The sequence below is a fragment of the Pogona vitticeps genome, chromosome ZW-PAR, assembly GCF_051106095.1.
Source record: "Pogona vitticeps strain Pit_001003342236 chromosome ZW-PAR, PviZW2.1, whole genome shotgun sequence".
Taxonomy (NCBI): domain Eukaryota; kingdom Metazoa; phylum Chordata; class Lepidosauria; order Squamata; family Agamidae; genus Pogona; species Pogona vitticeps.
This window is the reverse complement of record NC_135800.1, coordinates 11,276,624-11,286,293: the sequence shown is the minus strand read 5'-3', so window position 1 is coordinate 11,286,293 and position 9,670 is coordinate 11,276,624. Positions and strand designations below refer to the sequence as shown.

General features: G+C 42.9%; 1 long non-coding RNA gene across 1 annotated transcript; it reads right to left on the bottom strand.

Moving 5' to 3' along the window:
• Positions 1-7,749: 7,749 nt before the first annotated feature.
• On the bottom strand, positions 7,750-9,089 carry LOC144585159 (uncharacterized). The gene is made up of 2 exons (XR_013539673.1): positions 8,907-9,089; positions 7,750-8,814 (listed from the first exon to the last, which is right to left on the bottom strand). It is a non-coding gene; the product is annotated as an uncharacterized LOC144585159 (long non-coding RNA).
• Positions 9,090-9,670: the final 581 nt, after the last annotated feature.

Sequence of the window (9,670 nt, the reverse complement as noted above, 5' to 3'; positions counted from 1 at the left end):
AGAGACAGTTGGCCTGCACTAATATATATACTGTACAGTATGATAATTTCCCCTTCTTTCCAAGAAACGATTGACCTGGATAAAAAAACCAACCACAGGCACCCCCACAGTAAAAGCACCCTAGTGCCCAACCTGCCTTCTACCCTGTGCCACCTGCCCAGCTGATACATCAGCCAAGGTTTCTGTAGGTCACCAAAGCAATGCCAGGCTGCCTCAAGGGGTCAGGTGATCAGAGTCCTCCCTGGGAAAAAATACTTCACTGCTTCAAGCCCATTCCCTCGGTAGAATCAATCCCAGAAAGACCAACCACCTCCCCACATGGGAACAGTGACCACCAACTCTATACAAAGGCAAAACCTCCTTGCTGTGTAGACACAGGAGATCTAAAGAGAGTGCCTTTGCACATACAGTTGTCCAGCATGGCCTTCAACTGTTGATTTTCCTCAGTCAGCCGTTGATTTTCTTCAGACAGTTGCACACACTTCAAGCAAAGTGCAACAGGCCCACTGCCTGGAACAGCCCTGGGAATCTGTCCAGCTGCCAGCAAAGTTCCCCCTGCATGTTTCTCCATCAGACCGATACGAACTGGGAGCTTTGGTCTGGGCATCTCATTTTCTGCACAGGATGCGTTGCGCCCCAGACCAACGTAAGCCAAGGTACCACCAGCTACGCCTCCTCTAGTAAGGTTAGGGGGTGCCTGAATGGCTACAGAGGTGCCCTTGTAGCAAGGCAGTTTTGTTAGGCACTTCTTCATCTCATCAGGCAGTTGTTTCTGTCCCTGAAGCTGGCTTGGCCGGGGGCATCCTGGCCTCTTCCCTGGCAGGGCTGAACCCCGGGGCATCCCGTGAGAGGCCAGGGCCCGGATGGCTCTCTTTGTGATGATTTGTGTTTTTATGTGTATTAGAATGGGATATTTATTTATTTATTTATTTATTTATTTATTTATTTATTTATTTATTTATTTATTTATATGTAGTCCTAAGATTGTCCCAATAGAATCCATCTTGATTCAAAGTCTGCTCTGTAGTAGGAAAGTTTTTCATGCTGTTTCAGAGAAGCTTCGCTCTCTGGTTATCTCGTTGCTAAGATGAGCAGAGAGCAGAGACTTTCGTAGTCAAAATAATTCTGCTACAAAGTATGATAACAACTGAAGCTCCATGAGAAAGTTAGGCGGGACAACAAGACCCAGGAGGGGGTGTTCCTTATGAAGAATTCTGGGAAGAAGAAGAAGGAAGTTGGTAAGGAGTTGGAAAAAGATGGAGTTGGACTGAGAAAGGTCAGACACATGCTTTTTCCCATAATGGTTTGTAGCTTTGCTATGGACTATTTTTCCTACCATGGACTGATGGAAGTCAACTGGATTTCATCTAGCATCAGCCTATGAAGACCCAAGACAAATGAGATGGACTGTGTTATGCTTTTTATTAGTTAGCATAATTCTATTTCTTTATTTTTCCAGTTGGAGTGGGGAGGGGAGTATTCCGTTTGTCTTGATATGAAAATGTACCTACTGAACTATTTTACTATCAACTGAAACCTTTTCTAAAGCAATTCTTTTCAATAAAGCAGTAATGTTTTGATCTGCATGCATTGGTTCTTGCACAGACTAGCTGAATGTCTAATTGGCCATGTGTGTTTGCTACCAAAGATTTAGAGCCAGATTATTCTGAGTATAACTCATGGATTTGTCTGTGTGTGTTGCTTTCTTAATAAAGGGGATTGGCTTTTGAGGAAGAAGTTTAGACAGGACCTGGCTGAGACCTAAGTGGCTCTGCTCAGCAGTCAGAGGTTTGTCTGAATTTCGGACTCATCCCAGTCTCCGGCACCCCCGTAAATCTCTTTGGAGATAAGGGGCTGCTTACATGGTGGCAGCGGTGGGATGAAACACGGGCTTTGATTTATTGTGTTTACTTTGGCTTAAGTTGAAAGCAGCAAGCATCTCGATGCATGTGCTTTTCACAGCTGGGAAATCCCAAGCCTTGGCAGAGGGGTTTCTTCCACGCTATTTACTTTGAAGGGCTATAAATTAGCTATATTGCATTTTTCTTTTCAGCTAAGGGTCTTAAAGAAAGACTTAGCTTTAAGCGAAGTCTGTAAGAACTAATGTTTTGGTTATGTAATTGGGCTGTTTAAAGAGTGGGCATTTTCATGCAAGTAAGCGGTCGCCCTTCTGAAGCTCCAGGGTAGGGCTGTTTTTTGCCAGAGTGTTTTATGGCTTTGCCCTCGCCCTACAGTTTCGGCTACAGGGGCAGGGAGAGGATTTTTCCTTTTGGGTCAACTTGGCGTCTGCGTTAGTTGCAGCTTGCCTGGAGCAACACTTAGAAGGTGAAGAATTTTTGGATTTGCCTGGAGAGCAGTTTGTGACTCAGAGAAAAGTTAAGATTGGTGGTGCATCTGCTAGGCTGCCTTTGGTTAGTAAAGATACGAAGCCCTTGCATCAAGAGCTTTTGGAGGCTGTTGAGCACGGCGTTTTGACTCAAAGTGGAGCTAAGCAAAGGATTACTTATGGTTCTTCACAACTAAGAAGAGAATTACAAAAGGGCAATATAATGGCTAAACTCCCAGCACAGGACATCAAGGACCTACTTGGATCTGATCCAGATCAGACTTGGTCTAAGTTGCAACAGATGGATCAGGCAGAGGAAATGGGGGGTACCAGCACTCCAGTAGGGAGGGGAGTGCCAGCCAGGGACATTCCTGATGAAACAGCAGGAGCGGCAGCAGCAGCAGCCGGTGCTGAGGGTCCTGATCCTAACAAGAGTCTATCACCAGTGGATAAGTTAACCCTTATGTTTGCTGATTTTGTTGCTTGTCACGCTCAATCTATTCATAATCAGAACATTGCTGATCAGTTATTGAAGCAGTACAGAGAGAAAAAGGTGGAGCGTTTGGTTAATGAGCTGAAGGAAAAAGAGGAGTTTAAGAACTCAATAGCCAGTGTTGATAGAAGCAATCTACCTTACTACCATGATGGCGATGATATCTTATCATTTTTATCTCTTTATGAACAAGCGTGTAGAGATCTTAGGATACCTGAGGCCTGGTACCTCAAGTTATTGCGTACTCAGTGTTCTGGGCAACTTGCCAACATTGTAGCCAAATTATCTGATGAGGACCCTGACTGGCCTATTTTTAAAGAGGTGGTAAAGAGAAAATTTGGTTTCACTTCGGAAATACTGAGGCAGAACTTTAGAAAACTGAAAAAGCAGGCTAATGAGTGTTATTCTGCACTAGCTGACAAGATAGAACATCTAGGTGATCAGTGGTTGAGCTCCTTGGGCGCCAGTACCTTTGAAGATTTAAGAACTGTGTTGTACATGGAGCATTTTCTTAATTTAGTGCCTTCAGAAATAAGGAGTACTTTGTTGGAGAGAAACTACAAAGACTTGCAAACCCTTGCTTTAAAAACTGATGAAATTCTCTCCTTTAAAATGCATGAACCTGCTGTTAGGGCAAAGACTGCACCAGTAGTGCCTAAGAGACAGAGTCAGCCTGATTTTAGAAAGTCCTTTTCTCAAGAGCCCAGGCCAAGTTCATTTGAACAACGCAGGAGCCTAGCTCCTAGCCAGAGTAAAACACCTCTTAAATGTTTTGAATGTGGTGGCTCTCATCTGCGACGAGATTGCCCAAGGTTGAATGTGCCAGCTAGCCAAGTTAAGGAGCCAGCTAGAAAAACACCTGTTCCAGCTCCACGCAGATCTAAAGCAGGCACTCCCAAGATGGCGTATGTAAGTTCTGTGCCAGCAGGAACTCAGCAAGTGCCAGCTGCCAGTAGTGCAGTTTCTGTGCCTCACCAGTCAAGCATTGTGCCTTCACAGAGTCAGGAAGGAGTTAACTTAACTGTAACCCCTTCGCAAGCCAGTGGAATGCAGGCAGCAGTAAACCAATATGTGCCTAGAATTTTGGACTTACAAATTGCTGCAATTTCATCAGAAATTGTAAAAGAGACAACCTCAGGAGAGAAATTTTCCATTATGGATCCTGATTGCATAGTACCAACTACACAAAGGGACTGGGCAACTCGCACATTTTCTGAGGTGGTTTTTCTTCACACACCTGGAGGTGATATGGCTTTAAGTGCTTTTTGTGACTCGGGTGCCGACATTTCTTCGATAAGCAGACATTTTCTAGACCCCACCTTGATCCTGAACAACCTGAGGTGTCCAGTAAAAACTTATGGGTCTATAGAGACTGAGCAGAAGTTTTTTTCTTTGGCATATGTAAAAATTACCTACAAGTCCTGGTCAGCTGCAACACATATTTTAACTCATGAGGGAAAACCTGATTTTCTTCTTGGAAAAGATCTTGCTTTTTTGGATCACATGCAGAGTCAAAATGTAGCTTCGATGTCGGTAGTCACACGTTCTCAAAGTAGGGAGATGCATGGTCCTGAACCGAAGCAGGAATCCACTGAGGATAGCTCAGATGGAGACCTTACCCAACAGCAGCCTCTTGTGACCAAACCTGATAATGCAGCTAAAACTGAAACTACAATAGAGGAGGTGATACCTAAGGGATCAGAGGACTTTAGACTGAAGCAACTTAATGATCCCACTCTAGCTTCTTTAAGGTCACAAGCAGACAACTATGCTGAACGTCCTGCGCATCAGCAAGTTAGTTTCCTGTGGGGAGAAAATGGACTTTTGTACAGAGAATATTTCCCCAAATCCAACTTGGATGCCCAACCTATTCAACAGTTAGTCGTGCCTACTGAATATAGACTGAGAATACTAGAAATGGCTCATGACCATCCGAGTAGTGGGCACCAGGGAATACAAAAAACCCTAAAGAGGATTTCGCAACATTTTTACTGGCCTGGTATTTCAAAAACTGTAAAGGACTATGTCAGTTCTTGTGACTATTGCCAACGCACAGGCCATCAAACTGACAAGGTAAAGGCCGAAATGCAGATTATGGAGATTCCTGACCAAGTGTTCCAGTGTTTGCAAATGGATGTGCTAGGACCTTTTGTTCCTACTAAATCTAAGAAGAAATACATCATTTCTTTCATCTGTTCAGCCAGTAGGTGGATCGAAGCCTATGCTATTAGCAACCTTACAGCTACCACCATAGCTAGAATCATCGTGGACTTGTGCTCGCGTATTGGAGTACCATCTAAAATAATTTGTGATCAAGCAGGAGCCTTTACAAGTGAACTTATGCGCAAGATATGCGAGATAAGTGGAATAACCATCAGTTTTAGCACGGCCCATCATCCTCAATCTCATGGTATGGTGGAAAGAGGTCAACAAACTTTGCTTAGGATGATTAAAACTTTGACCCAAGAATATGGAAACATTTGGGATGAACTTTTGCCTTTTGCTTTGTTTGCTTACCGTAGCTCAGCTCATTCTTCACTAGGTGGCTTTTCTCCAAGTGAGGTGGTGTTTGGAAGAAATCTACAAGGACCATTGGGCTTCCTGAAATCTGATTGGGAAGGTGTGGTTAAAAGTAATACTGTGCCAGTTGCTGATTTTGTCAGAAAACTTCAAGAGAAACTCTTGGCTGTCCAGGAGTTGGCCAGAGACAATTTGTTGGACGCTCAAGCAAGTCAGAAGTTCTTCCACGACAAGAGATCCAAACACAGGGAATTTTCTGTGGGTGATTTGGTACTTGTTCTGAACCCACTCAGACCTTCTAAGTTAGAAGTTGTCTGGGAAGGTCCAGGTGAAATTGTTCAAAAATTGGGAAATGTCAATTATCTTGTCAAAATGTTGGATTCTAATAAGAAACCTGTTCTTTACCATGTCAATAGTTTGAAACTGTACAAAGATAGATCTGCAATGGTTTTTCAATGTCATGCTGAATATTTTCATGCTGCAAATGAACCTATTGATATGTTGTCTGAATTGCAAGATGCAGGTACATGGTCTGATAATCTTGTTTTAACAGGTACTGTTGATCAGAAAGAAAGGTTGTTTCAAATTTTAGAACAATACCAAGATGTGTTTTCAGATAAACCAGGTTACACCAAATTGATCAGTCATGTGATAACTACTGAGAACAATGCCCAGCCCATACGGTCTAGCCCATATAGAGCAATTGGTAATCATGCTATCCAGATTGAACAAGAGATACAAAAGATGTTATCTTTGGGGGTGATTGAACCGTCATTCTCCCCTTGGGCTTCACCGGTGGTACTGGTGCCAAAACGTAACGCTCTGGGTGAAATTCTCGAGGAAGTAAGATTTTGTGTTGATTACAGAAAGTTAAACAGTGTTACTGTTCCAGATCCATACCCATTGCCTAGAATGGATGATTTAATTGAACATCTTTCAAAGGCTAAGTTTATCAGCATTCTCGATCTAAAGAATGCTTATTGGCAGCTCGATTTGGCTGAAGATTCACGAGATAAGACCGCTTTCATTACGCACGTGGGAACTTTCCGTTTCCGAAGATTGCCATTTGGTTTGAAGAATGCTGGTGCTTCCTTTCAAAGGATGATAGACAAACTTTTACAAGGGTTACCTTTTGCAAGTGCTTATCTTGATGATGTTGCCATTTTCAGTTCTGATTTTGATTCTCACATGTCTCACATTGAAACTGTTTTGTCCAGACTTCAGCAAGCAGGACTGACAGTCAAAGCCAGCAAATGTCAATGGATGCAAGGAAAAGTCATGTACTTAGGTCATTTGATTGGGCAAGGAGAAATTCAGACTCTGCAAGCCAAAGTGCAATCTATTAATGATTGGCCTATTCCAAAAACTAAGAAACAGGTACGCTCGTTTTTGGGCCTAGTTGGCTACTACAGAAAATTCATTCCTGATTTCAGTCATTTGGCTTCACCTCTGACAGAGCTCACTAAGAAGAGACAGCCTGTCAAGGTAAAGTGGACACCAGAGTGTCAAGGTGCCTTTGATGCTTTAAAAGCTAAGATTATGGATGCACCTATACTGAAATCCCCTGATTTTGACAAACCATTCATTTTACAAACAGATGCCTCTGAATTAGGCCTTGGAGCAGTATTGTTACAGCAAGGAGAAGATGGGAACCTTTACCCTATCTCATACTTCTCTAGAAAACTCTTGGAAAGAGAGAGAAATTACGCAGTACCTGAAAAAGAGGCTCTTTCTATATTTTGGTCTCTAAATTTACTTAGACCTTACCTATGGGGGCGTAAGTTTACACTCCAAACAGATCACAGAGCTTTAGTTTGGTTGCAGAAGATGAAATCTCACAACCAAAAATTGTTGAGATGGAGTCTAGCATTGCAAGATTTTGATTTTGAAGTTCAACACATTCCTGGAAAATTGAATGTTGTGGCAGATGGTCTTTCTAGAATGTACTGTGAAGATTCTTATGAACCTGAACGTTGAAACAATGTATTCAACAGTGTGCTATGTTTCAGTGTTGTAATAGTTAATCTGTAGTTGAAGTTTGAGATATAACCAATTACTTTGAATTACTTTTTAGTTACTTTTGCTTGATTTCTTAAAATTAGATCAGATTAACTGCTCTGAATTTTAACGATAATCAGGGGGGGCATGTGATGATTTGTGTTTTTATGTGTATTAGAATGGTACTGGGCCAAAGTTTCCAGATATGATTTCAGTCTCTGGAGAAACATCAGTACTTTGTAATCCCAAAAAGTTGGCTGTGTTAGAAACAGTCTCACCATCTGACAGGTTCAAATGCAGCTTTCTATCTTTAATCAAGTTTACAGGATCAGTTCCACAGTCACTTGTACTATTGAAACAATGTGAAAGTCCATGCTGCAAAACCGCTCCACTATCAACTACTAAGGCACTTGGCGATGACTCTGAGAAAACCTTCACTCCTCCAGCCTCCTCAACAGACTGCTCCGGTACGCTGAGTAGGCCACCCCCTGGAAAATCTCATTACTCCCCAACTGCCATGAAGTACACGGGGGCCCTGTTAACCTAACAGTGTCTGATTTCGCTGTTCCCTCTGGACTAAGAAAAGGGGGGTTGTTTGAGATCTGACATGCATCAAGATCTGCTAACACAAGTCCTGGCAAAGAATTGAGCTGAGTCTCTATTACATCTAAGCTGATGTGAGGCCTCTCAGTCACAGTAATTGCAATCCCTTGCTCTCTTTCTTCTGGCAAACCCATAGTCTCATCCCGAATTATTTCAGGGCTTCTCACCTGTCCTGTGCTCTGAAAAATAGCTGAGGGTGGTACTGAGTTGAATCCCAATGCACTGAAATTCTCTGGAGCACTGCAGTTTTCCCTTGCGTCGTCCGATGCTAATTCCCCCAAGGAAACAGCTTCTCGGCGAACTTTCTCCTGCATTCCTTTCTCTGCGCGCGGCTCCAGGGCCTGTGAATCCTTTGTTTGGACGGGCGATAAATCGCTGTCTCCTCTGGAATGCTCATTAGAATTCCACTGGGCCTCGTTAACTCTTTCCACGCAAGCATCTTGCATCTCAGGATCGCTCCCAATTGTTTGGAGCGTATCGTTGCAGTAATCCCCAAATGAACCCTGCTGAGCTTGGAAAAACCTTTGCATCAAGCCAGGTTCTGTGCTTAAAAACATTTTAAAAGTATGTTTTCATGGCACAGATGTTCTATAATAGAATCTCTTTCCCTAATTTTCTGCTTGGCTTGCTTGAAAAATCCCGAAGCCACTTCCAAGATTCTGTCCACAGTTGCCGACTGTTTTTGCTCCCCCATCTTCTGCTGGCAATCTAGCCTTGGCTAGGTCAGCAATAAAAACAAACAAAACTCCAAGGAAAAAAAATTTAAAAATCTCCTCTGCACCTTCGACCAACTACTGTCACTCTGTGATCCTAAGATCTGTGAGAGGACAGACAGATGCCAAAACCAAAATAAAATTAAAAATCTTCTCTGCACCTTTGACCAACTGCTGTCACTCTGCTATCCTAAGATAGGCGAGAGGACAAACAGCTGCTAAACCAAAATAAAATTAAAAATCTTCTCTGCACCTTTAACCAACTGCTGTCACTCTGCTATCCTAAGATAGGCGAGAGAACAAACAGCTGCCAAACCAAAATACTGAAAAATCCAAAAGGAAGAGAAAAGAAAACTGTGACTACTCTGTGAACCCTAAAGTTACAGAGATGATCAATGACTGAGTTGGGTGCAGATAGATACCCCTAGGGCCAGGTCATCCCAACAGATGCTGAGATCATAGGGCATGACTCTAGGCCAAGCCAGATGCAGCTAGGTACTCCTGACAGATCCTAAGATCGTAGTGGGAGACCCAGAGCTAAGCTGGATAGAAACAGGGCCAGGTGCTCCGGCAAATCCTAAGATTATAGGAGTACGCTTAGGCCAAAACAAGCTGAATGCAAGTCCCAGAACCATGTAGCCAGAGTCATTTATGCAATCCTAAGATTGTGAAATGACCTGCTCAACTTGGGTGCTATTACAGTGTGCAAGCACTCCAAAAATAAAGGACATGCATCTTGGAATTTCTTCACTACAACGTTGTAACAACCTGCACATGCCTACTGATTAAATTCAAATGTTTCCTAACAGTTTGCTTGTCCCACTGGGAATCTCTTTCTTAAAAGAGCACCCCAGATTCTAACACACATTACCACAGCCTGAAGATTTAACACCTCTCACCACAGCCTAATTGCTGGCAAACAGCGTCTCCTAGGAAACTACTGTTCACCTCAGTGAAGCACTTAGCTCCTTAAAGCCTCAGTGTCCCACTGCAATCAAAACTTAGCTTGTGGATCAG